The sequence below is a fragment of the Dioscorea cayenensis genome, unplaced genomic scaffold (genome assembly GCF_009730915.1).
Source record: "Dioscorea cayenensis subsp. rotundata cultivar TDr96_F1 unplaced genomic scaffold, TDr96_F1_v2_PseudoChromosome.rev07_lg8_w22 25.fasta BLBR01001114.1, whole genome shotgun sequence".
In the NCBI taxonomy this organism is placed as follows: Eukaryota; Viridiplantae; Streptophyta; class Magnoliopsida; order Dioscoreales; family Dioscoreaceae; genus Dioscorea; species Dioscorea cayenensis.
The window spans coordinates 233-8,492 of record NW_024087505.1 but is presented as its reverse complement, the minus strand read 5'-3'; the positions used below and the strand labels follow the sequence as shown (position 1 = coordinate 8,492).

Below are 8,260 nucleotides of genomic sequence, written 5' to 3'. Positions count from 1 at the left end.
CTTATTGGCTACTAGTACTAATTGGTCAAAATGTTGATTAGATTCTAAGTTATTACTTTAAAGAATAAGAATATATATATTTAAAAAGAAAATTAAATTAATCAATCACAAAATATTAAAATTCACAAAAAAAATCAATTCTTATTGTTTTTATTTTTATATATTTTATGAAAAAATAGACAAATTAATCACCTTAATCAATATTGTAAGAGAGAGTTGATCACTCAATCCCTCACATGACAGAAAAAAAACTACCATTTTCTAATCTGATGCATTGAACTAAAAATAATAATTTTTTTATCTACACATGTATATATTTTACTTTATTGTTCATGTTCATCTCCATTTTAAAAATATTTAAATCATCATGCATCATATTTTTATTTTATTTTTATATCAACATTAAATAAAATTTGTATAATTTTTTTTTAAAAATAAAAATTTGCTTTAAATAATTCAATATATATATTTTAACGAAAGTGATCAACCTATCACAGGATATATATAGAAGAGAAATTAATATCTTAATCCAGTTATACTTTCATTCTGTGTGAGTTGATGTTAAAATCTGTTTTGTTAATAAAAACATAATATTTTATGTAGAACATCCGATGCTAATGGATCATGAAGATACTAGTTTTAATTAAATTGATGTTGATTTCAATCTGCACACACAAGCTAAAAACCCTTTTAACCAAAGACAATATATGTGGTAAGCATTACTTAGTTGACAAAAATTCTAGTGCTGTCTCCACTAACCAGGTCCCAAAATTATTTAACTATTATTATAAACATAATTTGGCTGATGAGGAATATCAAAGGGGGGATTGAGTTCAGTGTGTGTCAGGTCGGCAAGGAATCTATTCATTAAACAATTCACCACTTTTTCTGATGATGCAATCGATAGCACATTAGAAAAGTTAAACGTTGCCGTGTTGATTGCTTCTTATTAATTAATAATTGACATGAATTAATTAACAAGGAATGCCTCTAGTCTATATTTGTTAATGAATTGTATGATTGAGTATTTCAATAGAACCTCTGGGGATGTTTCACATATATATTTATGAAAGGCGAGCTTTTGCAAGGCATATAATTCTATCTGACTAGACTAATTTAATCACAAAATGTGAGAAAAAGAAATAAAAGCATAAAATTCATATTATTTGAAGTTTCTTCTTTGATGGTCTTTAATTAAAAGCGGAAGCCTTATCGAGGAACAAAGTTCATCAATCATCTTGGAAGATCCACACTTTTATGGAATAAGGACAAAACATGACAGTTCCTTTATGGAATTTTTATGGAATAAGGATATACACTACATCATTTTTGGATTTTAGAAGCGGTTAAATTGAGGGGTTTTATAAAACCACCTCTATAATAAAATAAGATATTTTTTTTTTCATGTTTTAGAGCCGGTTTAGTTAAACCCTTGTACATTAATTTTGTTTTAAAAACTAATTAAAACAACCCCTCCTCCTTCCCTCTCTCTCTCTCTCTCTCTCTCTCTCTCTCCCTAATTCTTCTCTTCATGCCCGCCTCCCAAACTCTCTTCCCTTCTTCGTGCCACACATCCTAATTCTCCTCTTCTTGCCCGCCTTCCCAAACCCTCTTCCCTTCTTCGTGCCACCCACAACCCCGGCCCCATGACAACCCTCTCAGAACCCTCATCCCGTCTGCAGGCGTGAAGCCTCTCGCCCTCATGACCCTCCTCGCCAGCTCTCTCAAGCCAGCCCTCACCGTCGCCCCCATCTCTCAGTCCGAGACCCTCCCGAAATCCTTCACTGACGATGAGAATGTCTGTGCACTCAAAGACCACCTCACCTCTGATCCAGACGACATCAAGGCGCTCCAATCGCTACTTGAGATCAAAGTGAAGACCAATCTAACGGCGCATTTCCACGCCATCATCACCTCCATTTCCCTCGCTTTCTCAAGGCATTGAGCTCTGCACTGCTTTTCCCTCGGTTTCCATGGCGGAATTCCCATCTCTGGCAATCTAAACCACCAACTCTCATATGAAGTGCTTTAGATCTCCTCTTCAAGGTGACATCATAGTGCATTGTTTTACATCATAAGTCAGTTTCAGGCATCTATGAACTTCTTTGTTTGCATTTAGATTGATTTTGGAGATTTATACCTCTAATGCTTTTGATCTAATAGGCTAAGGATCTCAGGTGGAAGGCCGAAGTTGGAGATATGGACATGGAGATGCGTTTTTGTGGACACAAACGAGAGGAATGGTATTGATGCGATAAAAATCCTAGGGCTAAACCTAGTAAAGAATTGGTATAAGTGCGAACTGCGTGATCGAGTTGAATCTTTTCATGGGGGATATTAATTTCGATTGCGAGGGTGACGAGCCACTTTTCATATTCTATTTTGAAGAGCATCATCTTTTTAATTGCATTCGTCGTATGTAATAGTTTATCAATTGGCATGATCTCTTCATCGTTGACTCGGTTACAATTATGCTAAGTTGTATTTTACTTTTCACATAGCATCAGGCTTATGTTTTTTAGAAGAAATTTTTGTATCTTAACAACTGATGGTTTATAGTTATATGTCAGTGATAAAATCCAAGAGTAAGCATACTAAAGAATTATTAAGTTAAGTGCAAACACTGTGGTTCCATAAGTTGAATATTTTCATGGTAGCATTGATCTCTGTCTTGATGCATGTAATATGTAATCTTTACATTGTGGAAAACAGTGTAAAGATTATGGGCTCTTGACGATTTTTCCAATTGCCTCTTGTTGAATGTTTGTTCATTTAGTTACACTTTGTTCCAGTATCATGCTAGGAAAAGTTTTTTCAAGGAGTAGATAATGCATCTCTACTTGTGAAACAAAAGTTTAACTTTTTTTGTATATTGTAAAGATTCTTTTTGGGCATGACAACCTTTAGCAAATGCTAACTGTAATTTGCTTATAATCACTTCTCTAGAACTAGGTCTTGTTGCATCTGCTTTTGATAGATTAATCATTCCTTGAAAACATTAAAAACCAATAATTTGTTTTGATTGCATGTGCAGCTTTTTACTGATGCTGGATAATATGTGATTTGTTTTGGCAACCATGGTTTAAGTCTTCCATTTGGCTAGACCTCGATGGTAAGTGTTTTTGATTTTACTCTTAAAATATAGTTTTAACCATGTTTTATTAGATATCATTTCTGAAACAATGTTCTTGATTCTTCTTTTAGATTCCGAAATTAGAAGTTACCCACCCTTTGTCTTTGACAGAAAGAGCTATGGCTATTGCTCTTGTTGTGTCCCTAGACACTGACTATTTCTCCAAGGGCTGTGGCTGGTGAGCCTAGTTATCTTATTTCATATTATTTACATTTATTTGTTTTGTTTTTCCTTTTTAGTGTGTTCTCTGAATCACATTTCAGTTTGCAATTTCTTATATTGTTGTACAAGTATGGCATGAATGCTTTGAAGGTTATTATATTACTTCTGCATCATTTTGTTGACTTTTGTTTGAATGCCAAGAGCTTAATCCATGAGAGTTAAGAAGTATTTTTTTTCCTATTAGATTTGTTGTGCCTCTTGTTTTTTATTAATTGGTTGGTTTCTACTATTGCTGTCTTGGATTTGGTCATATATGATTATTGTCTGTTAGTTTTTTATGCCAAGCTTCATTGCTTTTGCTTGCATATAGTGATCCTTTTTTAGAAGGTTTGGATTGAGGTTGCTAGTTAAGAGAGACACTAAGTTTGAGCATCTGGTTAGTGTTTTGCTTGCAGCTAAGTTTTAGATAGTTTAGGCTTTGGTTGTTTGTTTAATTGAACAAGTAATCCAACTTAATTTACCTTGGTTGTGGATGGATCTGAGGTGAAGCCATTATATCTTGTTGTAGCCACAAGGAGAAAAAACTTAATTTACGTTGTCTGGATACAAGCATATGTTGTATTTACTTTGTCTGGATATAAGCATGTCTGTAAACAAGTATGCTTATGTTTCACAGGGATGGACTTACAGATTAAATGGGCCACTTTTGAAGGCTAACAGAATGGCAGGGATTTAGAACTTCAACAAAGATGTATAAATATATAGATATGTTTAATTCTCAAGGAAAACTATATTGGTTTTCTAACTGATGTTCTTTTATGGATTATAGGACTTTGGGTTAGTACCTATCACCTTAGCTACATGGAGACCTTTTGTTCTGATAAATTTGGACAAAGATGTACCATTTCATCAAAAATCTACTACAAACAAAGTGGAGTATGAATGGCTTAGGGATGGTTCAGAAATAATGAGCACCAACTTGAATTATTTGTTAGTAAAACATGTCCGAGGCGAGAATATGTCATTGATTGGTAATTGGAAAGTATGTTCCTCATGTGTTGATGAGTTTATCTTTTGTAAATGAATGTATGGTATTTTTCATGCAGGTTTACTCGTAATAATTTTTTTAGATGGCGGCTATCATGTTCCTTATGCACATAAAAGGTTTTTTTCGTCATCTCTCAACCCTCGAGTACATACACTACCGAGGTACAAAAAACTTATGAATTAACATGAAACAATGAAATAAAGATTCATCACAGTCTCCTATTTTAATTAGTTCTAGTACGTTTATGAGAAGATTATTGTACAAAGATGTGAGAGTGCTTCCACAAACGACAACAAGCTTTCGAGATCGGATGCATTTTATGCATTTTTACCCAAACTTCATGGTTAGCGGTATATATGTGTGTGTATAATATCATATATGTTAAAAATTAGTGCATTTAATCTTACGAATGCTTAGAAGTTCATCTAATCAGTAAAGTGTATGGTCCTTGGATGGAAATAAACTTAGTTCTTCCAATGGCTTCTAGTAAATGTCTAGTGATTTTTTATTATTTACTTTTTCTGATTTTTTATTTATATTAAATGCACTGCACTACTCTTACTGCCACATTATGTTGTTTTTCCATATTCATCTTAACAGGTTGATGATCCGATCGGTTCTATTAGAAAGCTTTTTCGTGTTCCCAGCGAGACAAAAAATAAAGAGCGATCATTGAAATGACGATCAGAGACATCGGTTTTTTGGAAATTTGCTTGTTACTCGACTTTTTGATAGATGTCGGTTTAATGACAAAAAGTTAGCAAGCTGGGATTTGTCAAGTCGGAGTTGCTACTAACTCTATCCATGTGGATGGCATTTTTGAGGTGTTTTGCTTCCTATGTGAAAAATTTTATATGTATTGCATTATATAGGCAACAAAAAGAGCGTGTTTATTATCCGAACTCTTCGAGTTGATGAAATACAATTATTTTTCTTTAAAAGTCTATTATTTGATGTTGTTGTTCCAAAGGTTTTAGAAATGATCAAGTGAAACTTCGTTGCCAATGTAGGTTTTTTTTTTTTTTGAGAAAAATGGAATTCAATTAAAATGTGGGTTTTTAATTGATTAAAAGTAGGTTTTTAATTGATTAAATAATATATATTTAATTAAAAGCTAATTATTAGGCATGCTTTTGAGGGGTTATAATTGCCTCTAAAACTAGAGTTTTAAAATTTTAATCGTAGAGGCGGTTATAACCATCTATAAAAATATGAGTGTTGTTAAAACCTTATTAATTTTAGAGGTGGTTATAACCACCTCAAAAACTATAACTAAAGTTTTATAGCTAAAATATCTTTCGAGGCGGTTATAACCACCTCTAAAAATATGAGCGTTATTACCTTATTAATTGTAGAGGCGATTATAATCACCTCTAAAACTATAACTAGGGTTTTATAGCTAAAATATCTTTCGAGGCTGTTATAACCACCTCTAAAAATATGAGTGTTGTTAAAACATTGTTAATTGTAGAGGCGGTTACAACCGCCTCTAAAACTATAACTAGAGTTTTAAAATTTTAATTGTAGAGGCGGTTAGAACCGCCTGTAAAAATATGATTGTTGTTAAAATATCTTTTGAGGCGGAGTGTTGTTAAAATATCTTTTGAGGTGGTTATAACCACCTCTAAAAACCGCTTCTTTAACTATTAATTTACCCCAACGGTTGTATCAAACTGACTCTAAACTCTAGAGCCGGCTTAATACGAGCCGGTTTAGAGGCGGGTGAAAAATTCACCGCTAAAGCTATAGAGGTGGTTTTAACCGCCTCTATAGGTCATAAAAACCGTCTTTAAAGCTCTTTTTTAGTGTAGTGATAACATGGCAGCTCCTTATATGGACATTGTCAATCGGTCAGTTATTTTGTTCCTCTCCATAACTGTGAATTCTAACCAAGCTCCTATAGCCTTTCAAACATGGTTTAGATTTGTGATGTTCGGTCGCATTTTTATAATGTTGTCACAATTCCATTGCTGTATACTTTGACGCACAATCAGTAAAAATTGTACCGACGTTTAGCTTCCATTACTTGTCATGGAATAAGGCTTTCGACATTGCTTTCACTTCTGCCTCAAGAATTGAGCAAACCAATATTTTACTACCCCTTGCAGTTATAATTTTTATAATTAAATTCTTGCCGGCTCACCAGACTACGTGTCTTAAAGTCGTGAGCGATCTTAAAAACAAGATTAAGACCGAGGATCCAATTTTTCTTAAAATTAATCATGATTTTACCCATTTGCATTTAGTATAACTTGAGTATTAATTAACATGCTCAATAGCTCTTACCACAATCCACTTTAAAAAATCAAAAGGGTATTCTGGAAAATCAAATTACATACTTAAAAAAAAATCAAATAGAGTATTTTCGGAAATCAAATTGCATCTGGCCTCCCATAAAATCCATGCTGTTGTAAAAACAATAGAAGCCATATAACTAAGACCGTTAGAACAATAAGATTCAAGCCATCTTTTTGGTGACAAAACAACAAGCAAGATAATGTAATTATCAGTCATATTCCCAAGTTCATTCCATACCATTAGGTTTTTCATAATGTATTAAACAGATGTGCAATTGTTTCACAACTAAGATCACAAAAAACACATATATGTAGAAGGCATATAACTAGCATAAAGAAATGGAAAGGTCTTTATGTTCCCATATATTACCAACCAAAAAAAAAAAACATGACCCTGGGAGCTCGATTAGCTTCCAAATTCTATATCAACCTTTCCATCTAAGATTAGAGATGTTCTTGTTGTTAAAAAGGAATATGTAGCAGCAAAAAATTTGTTATTGTTTGATTCTAGAAACCATACCTAAGCTTTTTTGAAGCTGAATCTACTTGTCCTAGACTTAATATAAGAGCACTCTACTTAGCACCAAAAATAGCTTCCCGGTGATCTTTATCCCATTTATCATTAATCAAGAAATCTGAAATATGCAAAGAACCACTGTCTATGTTGATGTTCAGAAAGGTTTGTTTCCAAACACGAAGGGTCATCCATAAAATAAGTTGTATTAGGATATAGAAAATTAATCCATGTATGGGGCTTAATCATAAGGCTCTAAAGAACTAGGAACAATTGGTTATAGCATCATGTTTCCAGAGTCTACAAAGAAACATTTAAGATTTAAAATATCAACTCAAAAAACTTCTTTGGAATTGAGAAAATGAAAAACATTCTTAGGCATAAAAGAAGTTTTTGCTAATCTAAGATTCCTAATCAGAAGGCCACCTCAGTTTTGGTAAGTGTAGTATTGTTCCAATTAACTAAATGAATGCCACTTTTGTTACACCTCTTATCCCATAAGAAATTCCTAGCAAATGTAGTAATTGAATCAAGAACAGTATCAAGATTAGTTTAAATTGAAAGATAATAACAGAGAATATGCAACAAAGAGCTATTTATCAAGACGGTCTTACAAGTAGTATAGTATAGATTTTAGCATAGTTCTAACTAACAGTGGTGTTAGAAATTCTAGTTATCATAGATTGAAAATGAGAGTTAGCAAGTTTCTTAGGATTGATAAGAATATCTAAATAAGTGAAAGGTATGCTATTTATCTTAAATTTTAGTATTAAGCTAATACTTCTGGCAACTCTCTTATTAAACTAATTAGGCCAGAAAATTATTGATTTATCAATGTGTAGACGTTGCCTATTAAAGCAAGAATAAATTGATAAATAAAGATTACAATTATAAGTGGCTTTTCTAGTGGTACTAGTGATTAAATCAGATCATCTATATACATGAAGTGGTTGAATTTATAAGAGGTTGGAAGTAAAACCAAGATTCATGTTGGCTTTCATAGCATAACTAAGAATTACAAATAAAATTATAAGCAACTAGACTAAAAGGATATGGGGACAAAGGATCCTCCTTTGTAATACCTCCAAAGGAAGAAATCCAATCAG

General features: G+C 32.8%; 1 long non-coding RNA gene across 1 annotated transcript; it reads left to right on the top strand.

Moving 5' to 3' along the window:
* The first annotated feature begins 1,739 nt into the window (after positions 1-1,739).
* On the top strand, positions 1,740-4,264 carry LOC120255625. The gene is made up of 5 exons (XR_005535057.1): positions 1,740-2,046; positions 2,164-2,243; positions 3,035-3,112; positions 3,205-3,311; positions 4,125-4,264. It is a non-coding gene; the product is annotated as an uncharacterized LOC120255625 (long non-coding RNA).
* The last annotated feature ends 3,996 nt before the right edge of the window (positions 4,265-8,260 follow it).